This window comes from Myxocyprinus asiaticus, chromosome 19 (assembly GCF_019703515.2).
Source record: "Myxocyprinus asiaticus isolate MX2 ecotype Aquarium Trade chromosome 19, UBuf_Myxa_2, whole genome shotgun sequence".
Taxonomy (NCBI): domain Eukaryota; kingdom Metazoa; phylum Chordata; class Actinopteri; order Cypriniformes; family Catostomidae; genus Myxocyprinus; species Myxocyprinus asiaticus.
The window spans coordinates 6,318,899-6,342,622 of NC_059362.1; the positions used below are offsets into that span (position 1 = coordinate 6,318,899).

The 23,724-nt window shown below is 39.3% G+C and overlaps 1 long non-coding RNA gene across 1 annotated transcript; it reads right to left on the bottom strand.

The window, feature by feature from the left end:
* Window positions 1–309: 309 nt before the first annotated feature.
* LOC127409938 (uncharacterized) lies at window positions 310–23,602 on the bottom strand. Its single transcript, XR_007892064.1, has 3 exons — window positions 23,498–23,602; window positions 1,431–1,578; window positions 310–447 (listed from the first exon to the last, which is right to left on the bottom strand). It is a non-coding gene; the product is annotated as an uncharacterized LOC127409938 (long non-coding RNA).
* Between the last annotated feature and the right edge of the window lie 122 nt (window positions 23,603–23,724).

Consider the following 23,724-nt stretch of genomic DNA (forward strand, 5'->3'; position numbering starts at 1 on the left):
CAATGGGCTAGTGAAGGGTGTGTTCATATGATAAGTGTGTGCTTTGAGGAAGTCAGGAACAATCTGAAGAGAGTCAGTTGAATCTGGTGTGTTGGGAAGCAAAGCCCAGATGATATAGTCTCCGAGATGCGGGCAGAGACTGAGGAATCCTCCTCCACATGAACTGGGCACAGAACTGGCGAGGGTGACGGCAAACAGGAAGGTAACCACACCTCTACAGACAGGCAACCAACAGACACACAAGCATGCTCCAACTACACAAGTGAGCACAGTTAACATGACAGTGAACAATAAACAGCAAATAACAAGGTGACATACAAGGAATAAGTAGGGAGTGCAATCTGAGTGAAGCAGATGGTAATGGGCGAGTAAATCATTGCTGTGATCAGCATCTCCCCGAGATCGATCACCGTTCCCATGGAAACGCTGATTGCGTGCCAGCTCCACCTGTGAGACACGAGGGAGAGAGAAAAACAAACAATGGTATGAGCCGGCACAAATGCCGGAACCATGACAAATAGTTGTTTGTTGGTAACCAGTTGGTAATTTATGCTTTGAATAATTATTCTATGGGCGAACATGCAGTATTCTAAACTAATTTATGTCCTCATTTGCCCTACATTAATTTAGAGGCTATTTAAACAGTTAATATGAATAATGAATGCAGAATCAAAGTTAATGTACTTCATTTATTTGACGGTGCATAGAGAAAAAAAATGCAACAACAGAATTGCAACAAAATTACAAGCCTAAATGACCTATGTGCTCATATTAAAATATACTTAGACTATCTTAACACCTAATGCCATGAATTACATTTGTTAATTTAATTTAATGCCGGTTTATGGATAAATAAAAATGGTAAATAACTTCATTGCAATATAATCTTTAGATCTACATATTTTTTTCAATAAATAATTATATTATATTATAGAAAAAATGTTAAATTAATCAGTTAGCAAAAAATTTAAAATTTCAATTAAAAATTGATTGATAGATCGAGCGATACTCTGAATGGTGATTCATGAGACTGTCACCACATTTAGACAACATTATGCCAAGACATCGAAGATGCTAAATTGTGAACATATTTTTAAATATCGAATGGTGTTGCCATGGTGATTCACAAAATGAATGGCAAAAATAGGCAAACAGGAAGTGTCTCATATCTTCTGTGTGCATTGTGTGATTTAGATTAAAATTGAGTTGTATGTTATTTCTTGGGGGCTAATCACATGGATGTGGCTATTGTGGGTCACGGTGTGGGTCATAGTGCCACCAACTGGCAGCAGGAAGTGTAGCACTTACAACAGAATTTGAAAAAGTTCTCTTACATTTACCCAAATGGCTTAAATTGTTTAGACACTGCTGATGGAAAATTTTGTAAAGTTGCAGTCAAACTGGAATGGTGGCATATATCTATTACTCACTGTATGATTAGGGTCCAAGTTTACATTAATGTTGAGTTGTTGCTGTGTCCATCATGCATTGTTTTCCGAAAGCCACAGAGTGGAAATTGACCCATGGAGCTTGGGCCCATCATTGCTGCTTGCAGCTATATTTTGACTTTTGCATGTTCTGTCATAAAAAAAAAAAACATTGTTATTTAAAAAATAAAACAAACCAGCAGTCTATAGCCTACGACCCAGTAGGTAAAGGCCACTCATATTCCCATTCAAAAACATGGATGTCGGAATGATCTGAGCTTGAAATTAGTACTCTTCGCTGCCATGTAAATATTTATTGTCTTATATTAAATATTAAATATCTTCCAATGTATTTGTTATTATTATTATTTATCATTTGTTATTTACTATTGTAGCTGTTATAATTCACTGGCATGAATGCTCATCTGTCTTGGTTGCACCCTACGTTAAGTCTGTACATTCCCTGAAACTCATCTTGCTTTGTTCATTGCACTGCAATATGTAAAAATGAAAATAAACCAATTCTTTCTTTACTCTTTGATTTCTCATTTCAAAAATGCATGAAACACTGATGTCAATTTAAAATGCTTATTTAAAGCAATCAAACTATAGCTCTTATCAACTGCTTCATGTGGCAATGATTGTCTTAATGCTGAATCGCATGAAGACGAAACCCTGTCTGCATTCAGTGAACATTTTACGGTTATGTGTAGGCACTGTGTCTGACTATTTGATGAGAGAGATAGCTCATCTGCAATAAACGTGGTGAGTTTTGGAGAATAAACGGTAAATAATTTAATATTCATCTGAACAATTAAACAGCAGAGAACTTTTATTCTGTCTCACAGCATTGAGGAAAACGGCGGTGCATGTTGACCAATCAGAAGAAAGGGGCATTTCCGGTCCGCCCATATGTGCGAATCAAATATTCAATCCATATATTAGTGAAATCAAATAATCAAAACGCACAGTGTCCCGTGGCTATTCTTTCCAACACTCAACTGCTGTATATTAGGGATGGGCAATACCACTTATTTTCTTTTTGATCCGATACCAATAATTTAATGTCCAATATCGTCGATACCGATACCAAAACCAATACCTCTATTAAATAGATTTTTTGCAAAAAGAAAAAAGAAAACAGCCATGGTTACTACAATATGTCTTTAGTAAAACCATAGTTAATTTTAGTTTTTTTTATTATTATTAACAACATGTTCTTATCAATGTTCTAACAACTTAATTAAATAATTTAAATAAACTTTTATCAAACATCACACAAATTCATAATAATTGAAGCTGTTTTTCTGATTTTCTATCTTTACCTCTGCAAAGCACTGCTCCCTCTTGTTTGAACGAGTGTTGTTTCTTTCAGCATGTATGTTAATATGAGCGGAAGAAGAAATAGTTCCCATCTGTCACAAGTATTTGCTAATATAGCCTAATCCTTTTTATTTCACTTTGACGCTTATGTGTATTGTTCATGTTCATGGTCAAATAATAATGACCCTTGTTTAAAAAAAATATTAGAATCGATATTTTGTGTGAGGATCGATATTTTTGATACAACATCAGTATCGGAAGTATCAATACTTTAGGATCGATCCGCCCATCCCTGTATATGCGTTGAGTCCACTGCCACATGCTGTGTGTGTGTGTGTGTGTCCAAGTGTTCGCTCCTGTGGGGAAAGACACATTATGTCGGACTTCTAACTTAGAAACTGTGAGAAAAGTTGACCTCTCAAGTTAACCTTTCAGTAAATATATTTAAGCAAGCTGACATTTAACGGCTAGTACTCAGTTCCTATTTTCATAGTGTGTGTGTCAGTAATGGAAATCATGTGGAAAGGGTTCCCTGTTTTACTCCTCCGAGTGTCTGAGGTCAAAAGTTGAATACCACTCAGTTCTAGAATATTTTTGTTTGAATTACGTAATTAATGCAGAACCTGTATGTATGTCTTTTTCAAATAAGGTAATGACTGATCTCATTGGATAATGTAGATAGTGTACTGCTTTTCCTGTTCTTACAAAGATATATAATGCTGTGCTGAACAATAAAGTACGAGAAATCTCTGATGCATACTTTAGTGTCTGTGTCATTAATTTCTCCCCTCGCGAGGATCCGGATCGAGACAGCGACTGCAGACCTGACTTGATACTTAGGGGCCAATCCTGAAAATTTCTAACAGAAACTCGTGCGGAAATCTTTAACTCCCATTTCGTAGAGATGCAGGTGTGTGTTACGTCATGCAAACATTTCGGCACCCTGGGCAGGGAGGTTTATAATTTCTTCAATTAAATGATAATAAAACGCTTAGCAAATGTTTTGCAGAGATAAGTGTTCAAAAAACGGTTCATTACACTCTCTTTTGATTATGGTAATGATAGAATTCCAGCGTCGTATATCAGTTTGGTTGCTATGAGACATCTCTGATAATCTGTGTACCCCTCAAAATAACAACATAATCAATCTTAAAATTAAAAATAAGCTCCCTCTTTGACATGTTTGTGTTTAGTTGTCAGGTAATTGTCAAGGAATTAAGTGAAGAGTCACATCATGCATGATCACCATCGATCATTGTTTTCATGATCGATCATTGCTGCCACGTCCGAGTGCCTGAGTACTCCAGTACTCCTGATCATCCCTAATGTATACACACACACACACACACACACACACTTACCAACCACTTTATTAGGTACACTTGTACACCTACATATTCATGAGATTATCTAATCAGCCAATCCTATGGCTGCAGTGCAATGCATAAAAAAAATCAGGCAGATATGGGTCAGGAACTTCAGTTTATGTTCACATCAGAATGGGAAAAAATGTGATCTCAGTGATTTCAACCATGGCATGATATTTGGTGGCAGACGGGCTGGTTTGAGTATCTCTGTAATTGCTGATCTCCTGGGGTTTTCATGCCTAACAGTCTCTAGCGTTACTCAGAAGGGTCCCAAAAACAAAAAACATTTAGTGAATGGCAGTTCTGCAGATGGAAACGCCTTGTTGATGAGAGAGGTCAGTGGAGAATGGCCAGACTGGTTCGAGCTGTTGAAAGGCTACGGTAACTCAAATAACCACTCTGTACAATTGTTGTGAGCATAATAGCATCTTAAAATGCACAACATGTGAAACCTTGAGGCGAATGGGCTACAACAGTAGAAGACCAAGAACAGAAAGCTGAGGCTGCAGTAGGCCTACCCTCTGTGTAACTCAGCAGAAATTGGTCTTCTGCTGTTGTAGCCCATCCGCCTCAAGGTTCGACGAGTTCAAATAAAATAAAATCCCTGTATTGTCACTCAGCCATATTCGCAAGTGCAACAGTGGGTGAAAGTCTTGGGTGCAGTTCCGAGCAACATAGCAGTCATGACAGTGATGAGACATATACCAGTTTACAATAAACATCAGATTTACACAACACAATTTATATATCTAATATACACATAATTACACACAACACAATATACAAATAATAATATACAATGTACATTATACAATACACACAATATAGAATACACATACACACAATATAGAATACGTACACAGTATACATAAAAATATTATATATAAAATATACAGTAGGTTGTATTGTGCTGTATTAACATTCAGGCTGTCGTTTGATAGTCAGATGCCATTGTGCTGTTAAGAGAGTCCAGTGTAAGACTAATAAAGTGCAGTGCTGATGTATTTTGTTCGTGAGAGATCAAGAGTTCAGAAGTCTGATTGCTTGGGGGAAGAAGCTGTCATGGAGACGGCTGGTGCGGGTCCTGATGCTGCGTTACCACCTGCCTGATGGTAGCAGTGAGAGCAGCCCATGGCTCGGGTGGCTGGAGTCTCTGATGATCCTCCGAGCTTTTTTCACACACCGCCTGGTATATATGTCCTGGAGGGAGGGAAGCTCACCTCCGATGATGTGTCTGGCAGTTCGCACCACCCTTTGCAGGGCTTTGCGGTTGAGGGCAGTGCTGTTGCCGTACCAGGCAGTGATGCAGCCAGTCAGGATGCTCTCTACAGTGCTGGTGTAGAACCGTGTGAGGATGTGGTGGTTCATTCCAAACTTCCTCAGCCGTCTCAGGAAGAAAAGGCATTGGAGCTATGTGTTGCCACACAGTTATGTGTGTACAGGGAATACTGAGTGGGCTGAGAACATAGCCCTGTGGGGCTCCAGTGTTGAGGGTCAGTGATGAGGAGATGTTACTGCCCATTCTAACCACCTGGTGTCTGCTTGACAGGAAGTCCAGGATCCAGCTGCACAGCAAGCTGTTTAAGCCCAGAGCCCAGAATTTCTCATCAAGCTTGGAGGGCACTAAAGTCAACTCAACTCAATTTTATTTATAGAGCACTTTCAAAAACCACACTGGGTACCAAAGTGCTGTACATGGCGTTACAAAAAATAAAATCACATACATACAGCTTGAGAATACAACAAGCATTTAAAACCGACAAAGACAAGATAAGAGAAATTGACATAGTACAATTTATAATGCAATTAATTAAAAGCTAAGTAAAATAAATATGTTTTTAAGGCCCCCTGGAAAGACACTAGTGACGGAGATGATTTCATGGCCAACGGAAGCTCGTTCCAAAGTCTAGGGGCTGCCACCGCAAAAGCTCTATCACCTTGAGTTTTAAGGCGAGATCAAGGAACAGACAGACACAGCTGATCACCAGAGCGGAGAGACCTTGAAGGTTGATGCAAACTTATTAGACCATGGAGAGCCTTAAATACATATAGCAACACTTTGTACTGGATTCTGTATTGGATCGAAATGTAGCGAAATCAATACTGGGGTAATATGGTCTCTTTTCCTGGTTCCAGTTAAAAGTCTAGCAGCTGAAATGTGGACTAGCTGCAGGCGAGAGAGAGAGGCCTGACTCACACCCAGATACAAAGCAGATGAGAAGACACAAAGGCATGCACAACCTTTTCCAAATCATCAAAAGAGAGGATGGACTTCAACTTTGCTATAGATCTACGATGGAAAAAGTTATTTTTAAAAACAGCATTTACTTGCCGATCAAACTTGAGCTCAGTGTCAAAAATAACACCCAGGTTTTTCACATAGGAAAGTTTTCTCTTGACAAGTTGCCATTTAAATTTACCCCACATCCCCTTTGACCAAAAAGAATAAATTCTGACTTATCCTTGTTTAATTGAAGAAAGTTGTTTGCCAACCAACACTTCACATCGGCCATGCATTTATACAGAGACTCAAAAGTGGGTTGCTTCCCATGTTTAATAGGAAAGTAAAGTTGAAAGTCATCAGCATACAGATGGCAGTGTATGCCATGCTTATCAAAGAATAAAACAGGTCCCAAGATGGAGCCCCGAGGAACCCCACACGTTAAAGGAACAACTGATGAAGAACAGTTCTCTAAACAGACTGAAATTGTTCTACCCTTGAGATATGAAGAGACCCAATCCAAGGCTAACCCCTGAATACCAACCTGGTCTCATAGGCGATTGATAAGAATGTCACGATCGACCGTATCGAAAGTGGCACTAAGATCCAGCAGCAGAAGAGCAACAGGACTACCAGAATCCACACCTAATAAAATATCATTTAAGACTCTCAACAGAGCTGACTCTGTACTATTACCGGCTCTGAAACCTGACTGAAATTTATCGAACAAATTATTGCTAGCTAAAAAATAATTTAATTGTGCAAGCACCGTCTTCTCTAATATTTTTGACATAAAGGATAATTTTGATTTAGGTCAAAAGCTGCTCATATCAGATGAATCAAGATTTGCTTTCTTAAGAAGGAGAGGACTGTCGCCTCGCAACACTATGGTGTTGAATACTGAGCTGTAGTCAACAAACAGCATTCTCACATATGTGTTCCTTTTTTCCAGGTGGGAGAGAGCAGTGTGTAGTGTAGATGCAATGGCATCATCAGTGAAGTGGTTGTTGCGGTATGCAAACTGCAGTGAGTCCAATGAGGCGGGCAGCACAGTTTGTCCACAGAACTGCTACTCACTGGATGTTTTTTGTTTTTGGCACCATTCTGAGTAAACTCTAGAGACTGTTGTGCGTGAAAATCCCAGGAGATCAGCAGTTACAGAAATACTCAAACCAGTCCGTCTGGCACCAAAAATTATGCCACGGTCAAAATCACTTAGATCACATTTTTTTCCCCCTTCTGATGGTTGATGTAAACTTTTTTTTTTTTTTATTAACATTTTTTATTGATTCCAAGACAGACAAAATTAAATGTAACCACAAAATTATGCATTGGGAATCAACTTATAACCCTTTATAAACACCCCCCCCCCACACACACACACACAAAAATATAAAATAACTAAATACCCACATATAAACAGACACACAAATAGAAATACATAAGTACATAAAAAAAAAAGACAAAGTTCAACATATAGGGGGAAAAAAAAGAAAGAAAAAAAAATTGTCTCCCTCCACTGCCCTACACTAGGACCTCTCCAGATGAGACAAATAACTGCCCCATTTTCTGCCATAACTTGACAGGTTCCCCAGCCATCTGGAAGTCATCTCCTCGAAAGCTGCCACTTTACCCAACTCGGTGCATCAGTTGACTTCCAACCCCTAAGGATTAGCTGTCTGCCAATCATCACGCTGGTTAGGACCCAGCTTTTCATATATTTATCTCCTATATTCAGGACCCCTCCATCACCCAAAATACAAAGTCTGGGGCAAAATGAAAACTGAGTGTCTAGTACGTCACACACAAAATGCTGGATCCTCAACCAAAATTCCTGAATCTTAATACAACCCCAAAAAACATGGTTTGTGTCCCCGTCTTCTGACTGGTATTGCCAGCAGGTGGGTGAGTCTTTAAGACCAATCCTATACATTCTAGAGGGGGTCCAGTAGAACCGATGCAAAATCTTAAATTGCATCAGACGGATCCTTGCATCTCTAGATGCAGACCTGATGCTTTTTAGGATCCTAGCCCACTCTCCCTCCTCCAATACCAAGTTTAAATCTTTCTCCCATAATTTCTTGAGAGAAGAAGAAGCTCCATCCCCCAGACTCTGAATTAACAGGGAGTAATACACAGAAGCTTCATGACCTTTCCCATAAGCCGTAATCACCATTTCCAAAGTATCTGCTGCTTTAGGGGGGTGTACACCACTCCCAAAAACAGTACAGAGCAGCGCAGCTGTAAAAACCTAAAGAACTAGGATCTAGGAACCTTAAAATGTTGAACCAAATTTTCAAAAGATCTCAGTACTCCACTCTCATATAGGTCACCGAGTGTAGTAACCCCCGTCCCAATCCACTCTGACCAACAGAAAGGGGACTTATTAATATGTAATTTAGGGTTTAGTCATATGCTTGAGGCAACATTTAAATAAATGTCCGAATTAAACACTCTGGACACTTTAGTCCAAACCACATGCAAATGCGATATAATGGGGTGTGACTTAACTTCTCTGGTTAGTTTGATCGAAAGGCTTTGCCATGGCGAAATAGGGGCAAGAACTTCTTGTTCAATAAGAAACCAGGGAGGGGCTCTCTAAGGTGGAAGCGACCAATGAGCCAAATGTCTGAGACCGAATGCATAATAATAAAACAAAATCTTGGGTAGGCCTAACCCACCTTTGTCAATCGGTCTATGTAACTTATTGAAATTTAACCTGGCACGCTTACCATTCCAAATGAAGGACTTCGCTATGCTATCAAATTGCTTGAAATAAGAGAGGGGGACATCTATAGGGAGAGATTGTAACAGGTAGGCAAATTTTGGAATACAGTTCATTTTATTTACATTAACCTTCCCAATCATCGATAAGTGTAATGAAGCCCACCAGTCCACATCATTTGAAAACCTTTTTATTAAGGGAACAAAATTAACTCTGACTAAATCAGACAAATTTGCTGGGAATAAAATTCCCAAATATTTAATGCCCTGTTTGGGCCACTGGAAGGCGCCCGGCTGGAAGGCCATTACTGGACAGTACGCTGTCAAAGCCAAAGCTTCGGATTTAGACCAATTGACTTTGTATCCTGAGAACTTGGAAAAGGAATTAATAATTCTGTGGAGGCAAGGCATAGATCTAGTGGGGTCGGAGACGAATAATAAAATATAATCTGCGTAAAGCAGAAGCTTATGCTCCACACCTCCCGCAATCACCCCTGGAAAATCATCCCCCTTTCTTATTGCGGCTGCTAATGGTTCCAGGGCAAGACAGAACAACAATGGGGAAAGAGGGCAACCCTGCCGAGTGCCCCTATTCAGAGTAAAATAATCTGAAATTAATCCATTAATCCACAAGAGCTGCGGCCCCGAATAAACCCCACCTGATATATATGTATAAGAGATGTCATAACCTTACTTAATCGGTTAGCCAAAAGATTTGCCAACATTTTTACATCTAGTTGGATCAGGGAGATTGGACGGTAACTTTTACACTCACTTGGATCTTTGTCCTTTTTAAGAATCAGACTGATCCAGGCTTGTGTCATGGTTGGAGGATGCTTTCCATTCTTTAATGATTCAGTATAAACTTCTAACAAAAGTGGAGCCAGTTCTGTAACATGGGATCTAAAAAATTCAGCGGCAAAACCATCTGGCCCCGGAGCCTTGCCAGTAGGTAGGGACTTAATTACCTCGTCAAACTCCTCCAAGGTTATCTCAGAATCAAGAGCGTTTTTTTGCTCAGTCTTCAGTTTAGGAAGAACTAGTGGGTCCACAAAGTTTCTAATATCTTCATCAGTAGACGAAGATGTGGAACTATAAAGATCAAGATAGAATTCTTTAAAGGCATTATTAATATCAATGGCTGAGGTAAAAATTTAACCACCAGAAGATTTCACTGAGGGAATGGTAGAAAAAGACTCTCTCTGCTTTATATATCTAGCCAAAAGCTTCGCTGCTTTGTCCCCTGACTTAAAGTATGACCGTCTTGCCCTGAATAACCAAAACTCCACTTTCTGCGACAAAATAGTATTATATCTATATTTCAATCGGGTCAATTCTCTGAGGCCATCAGATGACATACGGTGCTTCGGCTCTGCCTCTGCACTTTTAATATTTCCTTCCAACTCCACGAGTTCTCGTGCTTTGGATTTTTTGATGAATGAGACATACTGTATGATCCGACCCCTAAGAACTGCCTTAAGTGCAACTCACGCCCACAGAGGTTTATGGTCGCCATATACACACTGATTTCAGTCTTTAACATTTGTTGGAAATCAGGATTTTGCAAAAGGGACACATTAAGGCGCCAACTATATGATTTATTTTTCTCTATATGTGGCAACACCTCTTGACTCACAAGGTGTTTCCAATTGAGCAGTGGCGATTTTAGGGGGTGGCCTGTGGTGGCCTGGGCCACCCCTGAAATCTCATTGGCCACCCTGTGGCCACCCCAGAACTGATTGGTAGTTCATCATGTTCATCAACACAAGAACGAAGAACCAATAGAAACACCCGTCAATCAAAGATGACATCTCAGGTCATTTGTTGATTTAGAGCCACACTGAACCAGGGTCAGTTTTATATTTCTGACCATTATAGTAGTGGTGGGACTGAAGCTGTGTGAGCTGATCTTTGATCAGTGGGGGGAGGGGCAGGCCGCGGGTGGCCAGGCAGGTGCCGCAGGTTGCGGGCAGCGGGCGCCAGATCTGGAGTATAATGGTCGGTCAGAAGCACGAAGCTGACACGAGCTAGCGTCTACCTCCAACTTCCAATGAGTTGACGACGTCGATTTGTGGTCAAAAAGAAAGCTGTTATTTGAGAGGTATGTTCATCTAATCTAACATTTAATTTATCCCGAATTTCCATGTGAATGTGAAAACATTTTTTCATTGTTACAGTAGCTAGGTTAAAGAGTAAGCTAGACCCTACACCACATTCAGCATGTTATCTTTATATTGACATGAAATATGAAATGCCATGTTTTCTGATTTAATGAAGGAGGTGTGTAAAGCATTTTACAGATGTATATGTTCAATAGCTAAAGTTTTATATATGGCTAACCTGTGTGTGAAATGGAAGGGATTGTGCTGTGACTATACTTTAAATCTTTACATGAGTTATTTATGAGCTCTTTATGTGTATTATTGGTCAGTTAGACCAATTAAATCTTCAAAGTTTTTATACCTTATTTGACATTTTAAATATGCAGAGGCAGGGCAAATTGCACTTAAATGCCGCAAAGGATTTGACTAGCTATTTTATTTAGTAATATTCAAAGTAATTGAAGCTATCAGAACATGTGGAAAATAAACCTGAGTAGACACTGTAAATAGAGTTTTGTTTTTTACTGTATTCAGAGCTCAATCTGCAATTTTGGGGTTTCCAGACAGACACCTATAAGCCCTCGTAGCCAATTTCACACACTGATTTGTACCCAATTTAACAATATTTCTGCTGGACAGTGCAGTTATAGCTAATAAATGAATGAATAATTGATTGAATGATTGATTGAATTGCGCCTCAATCAGTTATCACCTGTACTTGTATCTTTTTATGATTATACACTTGATGTTATACGCAGATTAATTCTCTACAATGAGAATAGCTCTTAAAAATGTGGAACTGACTTTTCCTAAACAATTACTGATTTAAAAATGGATGTTATGTTAAAATAACCAGAGCTGTAATAGGTTGAAATAGAACAGGAATAGAAAACTGTCAAATGTCAAAACAACAGTCTGATATTGAATACAAACAATTCAGTGAATGCTAACATGAGTTTAAGAATTCATTTATTCTACATGTGTAGATGTTGAAGCAAAGCAATGTGATATTTACACATTTTGATCATGTGCCATTCATAAAGTTTCTCCCGGTATCGCCTCCCCACACTAGGTCTGTGCCCCATCTTGGCCACCCCAGTAAAAATGTCCTGGATATGCCACTGCAATTGAGCAATCAACAACAGATGAACTGAGGGATTTGGATATAAAAAAAAAAAAATCTATTCTAGAATAAATCTTATGGACTGATGAAAAAAATTTATAGTCTCTATCAGATGGGTTCAAAAGTCTCCAAATATCTGTAAGACCAAGATGTTTACACATCATGTGAAGCGTCAGTGTTGCTCTAGGGGGCTTGCACACTTTTGCTTCACTATGATCAAGGACTGAGTCCATCAAAAGATTAAAGTCTCCTCCCAAAATTATATCATGAGGGATGCCAGCGGCTTGCAACATCCTTTCAAGATATATAAAAAAAGCCCTGATCATCAGCGTTAGGTGCGTGAATATTAGCCAAAATCAGACTTTGCCCCTGAATTTCTGCAAAAAAAAAAAAAAATGACTCTTCCTAATTTATCATTAAACTGTTTGAGAAATTTGAATTGTAAATGTTTATTTACCAATATAATGACTCCCTTGCTCTTACTTGAGCCAACACTAAAGAAAACATGTCCACCCCATATCTTCCCAAATTTTTCAGCTTCCTGCAGGGAAAGATGCGTTTCTTGAAGAAAGACTATATCATATTTCTTACGTTTAAGAAATAACCTTCCTTCTTTTTATGGGGTGCCCCAACCCATTCACATTCCACGTGGAGAGAGATAGTACACTCATATTAACATTTGACATTTTGATATAATGGAAAAAATAAATTGTGTGCCAAAAACAAAATTATGAAGACCAGATTTCAACATTAATGCAACAGTAAAACCCTGAACTTCCCCCCGAACAAAACAAACAGAATAAAGAAAAAGGTGCACATTAACCCAGCGCACGACAGCGCCAACCGGCGTCAATCCCTTTAAACTCAAAGAGTCCATGTACGCCTGCGAGAGCCCCCGCAACAACTTTGCCATCGGATTGCTCAATTTTGCCTCACAAATTTGTAAGGCAAAATTACATAACATCAAATATTTTGTAAAACAAACCCCAGCCAATAGGCAGAATAAACGCAAAGAACGTGTAGACTCATTCACAGAACTGTCTCAAAGGTGTGTTCCTTCACAAAACAAATTTCAGCCGAAGTAATGTTATTTAACAAAACAAGCTCCAACCGTTAGGCAGAACCAGCACAAAAGGAAACGAAACACACATCACTCGGAGGCTGCATAAATGTATATCCCATGATTTACACAGTCTGCCAACTTTATAAAAGACATCCTTTGTGTGGGCATGTAGATATTTTGCGGTCATCCGTTCATTGTAAAAGTGATCTTCCGTCAATGCAAAAGTTTCTTTAAGGAAAAGTGTTAATCCACAAAACAAAACAAACTCCAACCACTCGGCGGAGCCAACGCAAAAGGAAACAAAAATGCCGCCCAGCTTCCTCCGAAAGCCAGAGCATGTGCAGTGACTCAATCCACTCACAAGAAAAACACCCAATGGTTACTCACCCATTGTTTCAGTAAAAGACATTGCCTGATGTAAATACTTTGCTGTCGTCCTTGATGTTTATTCTCAGTCTGGCTGGAAACATCAGAGCAAAAGTGATCTTCCGCTGATGTAAGAGTTTCTTGCATTCCCTAAACCGATCGCGTTTCTCTCTTGTCTAGTTCGCAAAGTCCGGGAACATGAAAATATTGTAATTCTTCCAAGAAAGCTTTCCTTTGCTCCTCACCTGACGAGATCTTTATCGGATGATCTCAAAAATTTGGCCAGAATCAATCGGGGCCTTCCTCCCTCAGCAGATCTGTGAGCTGGGACTCTGTGAGCTCGCTCGATTTCCAGCTTGTGGCCTGTTATGTCGAGCAGACTCGGGAAAAGCTCCTCTAGGAATTTCACCATATCTCTGCCCTCCTCATGCTCAGGAATTCCAACAATTAGAATGTTATTCCTGCGCCTTCTATTCTCAAGATCTTCAAGCTTTTCAAGAACACGTTCCAAATCAACTTTGGTCGCGGACGGATTAGTGGCTAATTCCCTCTCTGATGACTCCAAAAAATCAATTCATTTTTCAACATCTGTCACTCTTGTGACTAGCTCAGAGAATTTTTTTTCCATCGCCGTAATCGATCGACATATTACAGCGAGATCCTCCAAGTCCGCAAGTACCTTCGTCAACATCACAGTTGGACAGTTGATGCTGGATTCCTTCTCCCGCCGCGCCATCCAAATCGAGTCCCCTGTCCACAGGCCTGTCTGGGCTTTCATCTTGAACCTGTAAGTATCTTTTAATGTCTCTAGAGCCTGAGGATTTTGACTTCTTTGCCATGTTTACCTCAAACAGTAAATGTGTAACTGGGTGTATCGAATTTCACCGGATTATATCATGAAAATAATTTTTAAAAATTAGCAAAGTGCGCAGAGCTGTCTCTCACATGTCTGCCCTTCGCATGGCGTCACCGTACTCTCAGTTGATGTGAACATTAACTGAAGGTCCTGACCCATATCTGCATGATTTTATGTTTGCACTGCTGCCACATGATAGGCTGATTAGATAATTGCATGAATAAGTAGGTGTACAGGTGTACCTAATAAAGTGGTCAGTGAGTGTAGGTGTATATACTGTATATATATTGATTATTGTTCTTTAGGTGGTTCTTTGCTTGAATTTGCCAATCAGAAAATTCATCCTTTATTTGGTCTGATGACAGCAGGGGCAAAGTTCTTCAACAGGTGGGTGCATTCTTCAAACTTTCCATGGTCTATGTTTTAAGTATTTAGTATATAAGTACTATAAAAAAGGTAAACTCCATCCCATAATGATGTGAAATCTAATAATTTTTATAAAGTTTTGTAATGTTTTTTTTTCAGCCTGGGTGTGAAGAACAAAAAGGAAGCTGAGAGATTATGGGAACAGTTTTTTCAGTGAGTAGAGAGATGTTATATACAAAGTATGTAAATATTATTTCACGGCTCTCTGGAATACTTGATTGTGAAGTCGGAGTGGGATCAATGATTAAACAACAAATTACGAGAAATAAATCTTGTTGTTGGAACAAGATATTTGTTCCCTTTTAATAATCGCTGGGATCAAGTCATTTATACACGATGCCGGATAGGACATACAAGACTCACACACAGATTTTTACTATCAGGAGAAAATTCACCAAAGTGCTCATCTTGTCAGAACCCACTATCCATTAAACATATTTTACTGGACTATCATACCTCTACACATCTGAGGAACCTGTATTATTCAGTTGATTCTTTTGAAAAGGTTTTTAATCAAGTGAATCCAAATGTAGTTTCAAGGTTTTTAGGAAAAATTAATCTTAAACACCTCATTTCCTTTTGATTCATGAATCATGAATCAGTGACCCTCCCTTCCAAATCCGAACACAAGTGGTCAAAGGAGATGCATTAAAACAACCAGGTGTAAACAGTGACGTGTTTCACCTGACATTGCATCATAACACTAGGTGGAAACGGGGCCTTTAAAATATTTGGCAACTTCCCAGCTCCATGGTTTGTAATTTCCCAATGTTCTTGGTCATTATCTGTCAGTACCATTGGGGATTTATTTTATTTATTTTTTTAGATAAAGGTGTGGGAATAGGGATTGTGATTTTTATTTTGAAGGATTTTAAAGTTAGGTTTAGAGTTGGGATTGAGTTTAGAGTAGAAAATTCCTTCCTTGGCCTGAATCCTGCAGGTTGGATCAGAGTTAGGTGAAGTGGTTGACGGTCAATGGCAGGGTTAAGGGTTAGAGCAGTGGTTCTCAAACCTGTCCTGGAGGCCCCTCAGCACCACACATTCTGGATGTCTCCTCAATCAAACACACCTGATTCAACTCATCAGCTCATAAATGGAGACTTCAAGACTTAAATTAGGTGTGTCAGAAAAGGGTGACATGCAAAATGTTCAGTGCTCGGGAGCCTCCAGGACCAGTTGGGCAACCACTGGGTTAGAGATTAATGGTCAGGGTTAAAAATAGGGATTCAAGTGAGAATTTCAGGTTGGAAGTTAAGGGTTGGGATTAGCAGTAGGATTTGGGGTTGGGGACTAGAATCAGGGTCAGTAGAAATTTATGGGGGGGGGGGGTCAGAGGCAGGATTTAGAAATGAAATGCTGGGACTAGGGGTAGTAGTTTATCCTCATAATGTAAAAATGAAAAGATACTTAAGGCACCATCTGGGGTTCCTTACATGCTACACTGGCAGAACCCTATAGAGATCCTCCAGGCACCCTTTTAAGGAGCCTTAAATACCCTATTTATGCCCTCAAGGAACTTCAAGATATATTTAAATTGCCTCAAAGCCTTTCCCATAATATGTGGTTAATGAAGGAACTGTTGACAGTCCTTAGAGTTTAGTGCGATATGTCCTGTATTAAAATGTGATAAAGACAACGCTAAGCCCGCTAACCGTCTAGTCGTCCAACCTCTTTGCGATTGTCTTTGCAGTAGGATGAAACCTGAAGTATAGCATCCTCAGTGTCGCCTAGTCTACTGTCAAGACATGACACTAGAGTCTATTCATTCACTGGTATGCAGCAGCAAAGTTGACTAATAAAATACTTGATTTACTATGTCTATTTATACATTTCTTCAGTGTACCGACTGGCAGCGATGGATCAGGCCATCCACAGGCTTAATGTGGGACATTTCACATTGGACATTAAAGTTACACAACTTCTGGACAGAGTGTCACGTCTTGGAGAAATCTTAAACTGTGTTTTGAAGGGGAAAGGTGTTGACAAGGTGTCGGGATTCTTGGAGTGCCTTTAAGAACAAGTTTTTGGGATATAATTATACCAGTTTCATAAAATTACTACAAAGAAATAACATGCTCAAGTTACATTCTGCAATTCACATACCAGGACAATTTAAATATTACCACTCACCAGTCTGCTTGTCAGGTCTAACATACAGACAATTAATGCTTCAAAGAGTTAAATCAACACAGTTGATTGGTGTATAATTTGTGCAAGTTGAGAGACGAGTGTTATTTCAGGTTGTTATATTTGCATATACGTTTGTTGCAATGGTTTCGGCTTGCTTTATTGGCACTGTGTAAGTAAAATTACTGATGTAGTAACACACAGATGTAGTTGTAAGTGCTCTCGATGTCCGAGACGGCAGTGGTTGGTTCAGGTTCTATGATGTCAGGAGTGTCCCCTCGACCTCTTAACTGTCTCTTCATTGAACTCTTTCGCCTGGGGAATTAAACAAGCAAACACTCTTCATTAAAATAGACATTTTATCGAATACAACCTAATAGGGGTGGTGTGGTGTAGTGGTTCAAGCTTAGGACTTGGAGGACCTGGAAGGTTGTAATAGTACACATATTACAGGTGGATTGTCCTTGGGCTGTTCACACAGGATGCATTTTTGTGGACATCTTTGACCATTGCATTGCATCTTGCTGCTTTTTCAGCATCTAGTGCAATGAGCACAACGGTTTTAAGATGATGTGTCAAATAAAAAGAACTTCAACTTTTAAAAATATAGAGACACCTGCACTAATGTTCCATTTGTTGTCTTTTTTTAATGCAAGAATGCATTCTGTGTGAATGGCCCCTCTCCTCTTGCTCTCTCTTTATATCATTAGCTGTTGCTCATTGCTGGTCTGTCGGTTGTCGGGGACAGTGCGCACACCCGATGACTCGTCAGCAAGATTTCAAACAGGTTTGAAATCCATTGTAGCATTTGCAACTAGTCGGAGCAAGTCACAGGTCATGCATTGTGCACCAGGCTTTTGTTGCATCACATCACACATTTTCATTGACAGTGAATGATTGATGCTGATCGCTCTCAGTGTGAACGTCCCACTGTGTTCTAAACGGGCAAAATTAAGTTTTCAGTGACTTTGTCCATACTGAAAGTCACAATGCTACGCTAAGATTCACAGGTAATCAGAACAACATTTGATGTTTATTATAGCTATGTGAAACAGGATTTTTGACCAATCAGGGCTCGACAATAATGACTGCCCGATGGCCCAGGGCCAGTGTGAGAAAGATTTGTGCCATTTGCTAGAACTGTCACTTGCCCGTTCAGGCCAGTGCTGCATTTATAACATTAGTGCAAGCAAACAACAGTGGCGTATCCAGGACATTTTTACTGGGGTGGCCAAGATGGGGCACAGACCTAGTGTGAGGTGGCGATACCAGGAGAAACTTTATGAATGGCACATGATCAAAATGTGTAAATATCGCATTGCTTTGCTTCAACATCTACACATGTAGAATAAATGAATTCTTAAACTCATGTTAGCATTCACTGAATTGTTTGTATTCAATATCAGACTGTTGTTTTGACATTTGACAGTTTTCTATTCCTGTTCTATTTCAACCTATTACAGTTTCTGGGAATCTCTGGTTATTTTAACATAACATCCATTTTTAAATCAGTAATTGTTTAGGAAAAGTCAGTTCCACATTTTTAAGAGCTATTCTCATTGTAGAGAATTAATCTGCGTATAACATCAAGTGTATAATCATAAAAAGATACAAGTACAGGTGATAACTGATTGAGGTGCAATTCAATCAATCATTCAATCAATTATTCATTCATTTATTAGCTATAACTGCACTGTCCAGCAGAAATATTGTTAAATTGGGTACAAATCAGTGTGTGAAATTGGCTACGAGGGCTTATAGGTGTCTGTCTGGAAACCCCAAAATTGCAGATTGAGCTCTGAATACAGTAAAAAACAAAACTCTATTTACAGTGTCTACTCAGGTTTATTTTCCACATGTTCTGATAGCTTCAATTACTTTGAATATTACCAAATAAAATAGCTAGTCAAATCCTTTGCGGCATTTAAGTGCAATTTGCCCTGCCTCTGCATATTTAAAATGTCAAATAAGGTATAAAAACTTTGAAGATTTTATTGGTCTAACTGACCAATAATACACATAAAGAGCTCATAAATAACACATGTAAAGATTTAAAGTATAGTCACAGCACAAACCCTTCCATTTCACACACAGGTTAGCCATATATAAAACTTTAGCTATTGAACATATACATCTGTAAAATGCTTTACACACCTCCGTCATTAAATCAGAAAACATGGCATTTCATATTTCATGTCAATATAAAGATAACATGCTGAATGTGGTGTAGGGTCTAGCTTACTCTTTAACCTAGCTACTGTAACAATGAAAAAATGTTTTCACATTCACATGGAAATTCGGGATAAATTAAACGTTAGATTAGATGAACATACCTCTCAAATAACAGCTTTCTTTTTGACCACAAATCGACGTCGTCAACTCATTGGAAGTTGGAGGTAGACGCTAGCTCGTGTCAGCTTCGTGCTTCTGACCGACCATTATACTCCAGATCTGTCGCCTGCTGCCCGCAACCTGCGGCACCTGCCTGGCCACCCGCGGCCTGCCCCTCCCCCCACTGATCAAAGATCAGCTCACACAGCTTCAGTCCCACCACTACTATAATGGTCTGAAATATAAAACTGACCCTGCGTCAGTGTGGCTCTAAATCAACAAATGACCTGCGATGTCATCTTTGATTGACGGGTGTTTCTATTGGTTCTTCGTTCTTGTGTTGATGAACATGATGAACTACCAATCAGTTCTGGGGTGGCCACAGGGTGGCCAATGAGATTTCAGGGGTGGCCCAGGCCACCGCAGGCCACCCGCTAAAATCGCCACTGGCAAACAACAAGCGAGAGAGCCCAAAAATTACACAGAGCGAAGGAAGTCTTCTAATCGAGGAGCGAGCGCGAGTATATTTATCTCGTAAAGACGTGCAAATGCATAATATACTGGACGCACCAAGACACAGTCGTGTGCATGCACAAGATCGTGCAGACACCGAGCGCACTCTCCTAGCACTGTCCTTGCTCTTTTCCAAGTGTCTTAGCAGCAGCTATTACCAATGTGTAGAAAATAGCAGGAAAAAAACCCATTTAATGAATTTCGTAGTGGGATTTAACATCTTGTGCAACATTTTAAGTATCCCCGCACATTCCGTGTTCACAGTGCGCGAAATCCCCACATTTTTCGTTTTTTCATGTTGGTGAAAATTAGTAATCCACACATTGGAACACAATAAATCAACAGTTTCTTTCTATAGGACTGAAAATCCATGTCTCTCCATGCATATGTCTCATCATCATCTCTCTCTGTGCAGCGTAGACTGTTTAACATGCATGTGCTCTCGTAAAGGGACGGAGCGCTAGTTTTATTCACACTGTAATAATAATAATAATAAGAAGAAGAAGAATAAAAAACACATTTTCTCTCATTAATTAGCCTTTAGAGATGAAGCGCCGAATGAGATGTAAAAAACTTTGTTAAACCCCAGTTATACACGTGCCTGGGAATCACGAGCTGCTCAATATCCAAAATGTAAGTATACATTTAATTAGGTAATGTTTCAAAATGTAAATATTAATTCGACATGATAATGCCATTTGATTTGAAAAGAAGCAAGATCACTATGGTTATTAGGCTATTATTATCAGAGCTGTTCAGCTGCAGGGTGAAGATGAATATTTGAAACAGTCTACTTCATATCATCCTCATAAAACACCTGTTACATGTCTAATTTCTGGACTATACAGGTATTTTTGTTTTTGTTCTTTGTATATCAGTCAGTGTTGGTCTTGTTTGGGTTGTCTGATTTCATGTTATATACACATTGTTAATTCACAGATTAGGCCTAATATCTACCTACTGTATATTACACATCACAACCGATTTAGTAGCAAGTCTGTTCTCTCAGCCAATAATCAAATCTTTAACTAAGTGAATAATCTTTAATCCTTCTTGTGAAAACACTACACATGGGCAAAAGTTCCTCATCACCTCCACAGAACTCTTGGCTCAAAAACACGTGTAAATGGCAGGACAGCTGAGGTTAATATGATGTATTTATTAATTTATATCTGTAAAACGCATATGGGATAACGCATAAATCATATCTTGCAAATTATAAATGTGATTCAATTTTTGGGGACATTGTATTTTTTTCACCCCAATTTGGAATGTCCAATTCCCAATGCGCTCTAAGTCCTCGTGGTGGCGTAGTGAGTCACCTCAATCTAGGTGGTGGTGGACAAATCTCAGTTGCCTCCGCGTCTGAGACCATCAATCCAGCATCTTATCACCTGGCTTGTTGAGGGCGTTACTGCGGAGATGTAGCGCATGTGGAGGCCCACGCTATTCTCCATGGCATCCAGGCACAACTCACCACACGCCCCACCGAGAGCGAGAATCACACATTATAGCGACCACAAGGAGGTTACCCCATGTGACTCTCCCCTCCCTAGCAACCGGGCCAATTTGGTTGCTTAGGAGACCTGGCTGGTGTCACTCAGCAGCCCTGGATTGTGACTCCAAGGGTGGGAGTCAGCGTCTTTACTCGCTGAGCTACCCAGTCCCCCAGGGGACATTGTATTAAAAACATAAGATATGTAAAAAATATTTATCTTCTGACATATTTTTTAAAGCCATGATGGTAAAAACAGCTATTTGTCATTTTTGTGTTGGGGCCAGTGAAAATTTTGGCAGGGCCAGTAAAAATCTGAAGCACTGGCCCAACCGGGCCAGTAGAACAAATTCTTAGCGTTGAGCCCTGCCAATTAGATTTCACGGTGCAGGCTACCTAATGTGATGCCACCGAAATTGAAACCAAGCAAACGACAAAATGTCCTGTCACTGGTCTCTTGTAGCTTTCATGGCTAATCCAGACTCCAGAACATGGAAGAAATATCTTTTATTTAGGGCTTTCAATTTAACAAATTACATTTAACTTGATGCAGCATCCTAAAAAGGTGGCATTTAAGGCTCAAGATGCTGAAAACCAGAGATGTGATTCAACCAAAGAAAGACGCTCCAAAAGCGACTGTCTGTTGCAAATGAAATGTGCGCTGTGAGAGATTGACCAACACAATTGCAAAATCAATTGCGGTCTACAGTAAGCCATATTTACATTATATTATGGTTATAATTATTTTAATTATTATATCCTAAATTTGTGGGGGGCTATTCCATAATAATGATGTATGCGATTAATTGTGACTAATTCGATCAGTCGGCACATCATGTAATTAATTCAATTTAAAGAAAATAATAAATTGACAGCGCTACTTTTATCGCTTGTTGCTTTGTCGCAACCTAGTTTGAACAAAGTGTAACAAACAAATCACTTCTAGGCCAATTACTAGTGATTGCTGATCAAATTTCTTTGTTTTTAAAAATTGTCTTTAGCCCTAGTCGGACGGGATTAGTTAAACAATGTTTGAGTTACAATTAGTAGTATCACCCGACATCTGAGATTTAATGAACTGATTCGGACTGGACTAAATATCTCCCTGTTTATTTCAGAGGTGGGAGTGTCTGTTTTCTAGACTTGGGCGTTACAGAAGGTTGGACACATAATTGAGGTGATAATGTATCTTTAAAACTTTATCAGTTTAAATTTAACATTATTTTAAATAATTATTTAATTTATTGATTTTATTGTAATTTATAATTATGCATTATAAATTACCTATTTTAAAAAGCCTATTAAAATAAAATTTGCTTGAGTTTATAGAAGTGGCTGCTTATAATAAATCCACTGAAATAAACAATACTTATTTGTGAAATATAATTATAACATTACGTAACTGAACGGAGAAATTAGGTGAGTATCCCAACTGCGAGTGCAGTTTCCGCGATTTAGCTCTCCTTGTTATTTTTGCTTATTATTTTTTCGTTGGATGGCAAAAAATCTACATCCAAATTGAAAGGCACGCAGCAGGCAGAAGATTGGCGCGCATAAGTACGATCTTAACGATAGTTCAAAATACATGAGGAGAACCGTTGAGAAATTTCAGTACCAGCAATCACAGACATTCGCATTCGGACGGGATTAGATTTCAGAGGACCCTTGAAAAACAGTAGGTAATTTACAGAGGTTGTGTGAGAAAAACACACACTTGTCAGATTCGGACGGGATTAAAATCACAAAGTACGTCTGTGAAACACGAATTTCCCTAACCTTCTCAGGGAAAACTAGGCCTGTCCGAATAGGGCTACTGGCGCCCAAAAATCAATATCCACTGAATAAAATTGATCCCAGAAACACATCTACATTTATGTATAGATGTCATCTAGGGCAGCATAGCAAACCTGACAGAAAGTTTCTATTAATTGAAATAAATTATAGTATAGGTGCATATGAAGTAACACACAGAAACTGGATTATTTAACATAATAAATGGATCATATCCCTCAATGAATCTTTAAAATCTTAACCTGTGACAGATCAGCTGTTGTGATGGTCAGTGTTGTGTCGTTGTTGGCAGAGTCACAGAAGGACAGCGCGCTGAGGCCCACAACAGACACCAGAGTCACTGTTTGACTCATCTCCAGTCTGTCGGCAATAAATCCCTGAGTATCCTCTGTTAGCCTCTTCCCTCTTAACCTTACTGTATATATATACACAGTTATCCTTGTCCCCTGATGTTCACTCTTTCAACAGC